The sequence below is a fragment of the Triticum aestivum genome, chromosome 4D, assembly GCF_018294505.1.
Source record: "Triticum aestivum cultivar Chinese Spring chromosome 4D, IWGSC CS RefSeq v2.1, whole genome shotgun sequence".
Classification (NCBI taxonomy): domain Eukaryota; kingdom Viridiplantae; phylum Streptophyta; class Magnoliopsida; order Poales; family Poaceae; genus Triticum; species Triticum aestivum.
The window spans coordinates 467,374,454-467,376,355 of NC_057805.1; positions in this window are offsets into that span (position 1 = coordinate 467,374,454).

Below are 1,902 nucleotides of genomic sequence, written 5' to 3' on the forward strand. Positions count from 1 at the left end.
CTTTTCCCCATCTACCACCTCCACTCTCCCCGCCGCTAGGCCGCCGCCCACGATTCCGGTGACAGTAGCCGGTGGGATCACGCCGAAAGGCCGCCACACGCCCGAGGTTGCCCTCCGCCACCCCCTTCTGCGTCGACGGGCCGGAAAGTTGCAGATCTACGGCCGCTCGTCGCGGGTGGCCGGATTTGGCTTTTTCGGCCGCCGCTCGCTACGCCAAGCAATGGAATGGTCGGGGAGCACACCGCGTAGCCCTGGCAAAGCCCCATCGCCGCATGCAGGTACGAGTTTGTCCTATCGCCGTCGCCGACGGTTTCCCGACATGGATTCAGCCGGCCGTCCGCCGGGCTCGGCGCTCGCGCAGCGGCTCTGCGGCTCGCCGATGCCGCTCATACAGTGCGACGACTGCACGAGGACAGTGCTGCGGCTAACTTTGGGCACGCCGAAGCACCCCGGATGGGTGTTCTTCAAATGCGAAAACGACGGGGTATGTGTTGTTTTCATTCGGCTTTGGCACCGTATTCTTTGGTTCAATTGCGATAGCTCATTTCGAACATCGTCATGTGTGTAGGAAGATGGATGCTCATTTTGGTTTTGGGAAGGAGAATACATTGATTTATTGATAGAAAGAAACTTAATAGATGTTTGTGCACTCCTTAGTAGAACCGAAGCTAATGATGCAGTTGCATGTGCAATTAGAGAAGAAAGTAGAGGGGAAGCAACGCGTACTTCTTTAGAACCAAAGAAGAAGAATGAAGAATGCAAAATCAAGAATCCGCAGATCAAACAATGAATGCATGGAGAAGATATTGGTCCAACTAGTGGGAGCAGTTATGGAAGTTGGATATCTTCTAAAATGCATATTTGTGGTTCTTGTTTTCTTTGGTCTTGCTATTCTAGCAAAAATTTGGTGATGTCCTATGTATCGAATGCTATTGAAAAAGCAAAGAAATGTATTATCTTGTGTCAAATTGAAGTGCAAATTTCGGATTTGCGGGCCGGCGGCAGCGGCGCAAGAGCAGAAACCGCAAAGCCGATCCGTAAAAGAGCATATTCCGCGAATATCCTTTTATACGGGTCCGTTTTGCGGGGTCTGCCTCTGCGGCCGCCTGCGCCGCTCCGCAAAACCGTTTTTCCGCGAACTGCAAACGCGTTTTGCGGGTCGGCGTTATACGGGGTCTGCTAGAGATGCTCTGACGTAGTACTATAAGTTTTAGTTTCATGCCAAGGGCAGATTAACAACTTGGTTGTGTATACAAACTCATGTTTTTCGCCATTAGTAATGTGGGATTGAGGGAAATAATGCAACTTCTATTACTGGAAATAGCCATGAGATGTTGAAATTTCGTAGTATGCGGTTTGTCTTATTTTAATACAGTTCAACAAATATAAAAAACAAAAATAATTCCAGAAGATGGGACCATGACTGGTTGTAGATCGTAGTGAAGCATCCACAATGGTCCCATGGGCATGAATTAGCATAAACGTGGCCTCTGATTGTTGCTCATTAAGATGTCATGGGGCTACTCCCCACACTAGCTCCGGTGCGGAGCTACAATACTCAATGTGGCGTCAATTGGAACCAAAATTCTCTGGTCCCAACAATATGAATTTTGACCAAGCTAGCAATTAAACACAAATTGGAAGGGCCAATCTAGCTACAAGCTTAATCGGCAACAATCAGAGGTCATGTTTAGTAGTTGTAGTATTATCTTTTTCGCATTTGCTATTCACCCATCGACTGAAATTTGGATTCGTGTTAGTCTATATGGCGACGGGGACGCCACGGCGAGTGTCAGCGATGCACGGGGACGCGGGCGATGCCGATCTAGGAGGAACCCGGAGCAGGAGACGACGCGACAAACAGTGCAGCTGGTGGATGGGAGTTAGAGGCCGACATGTTCG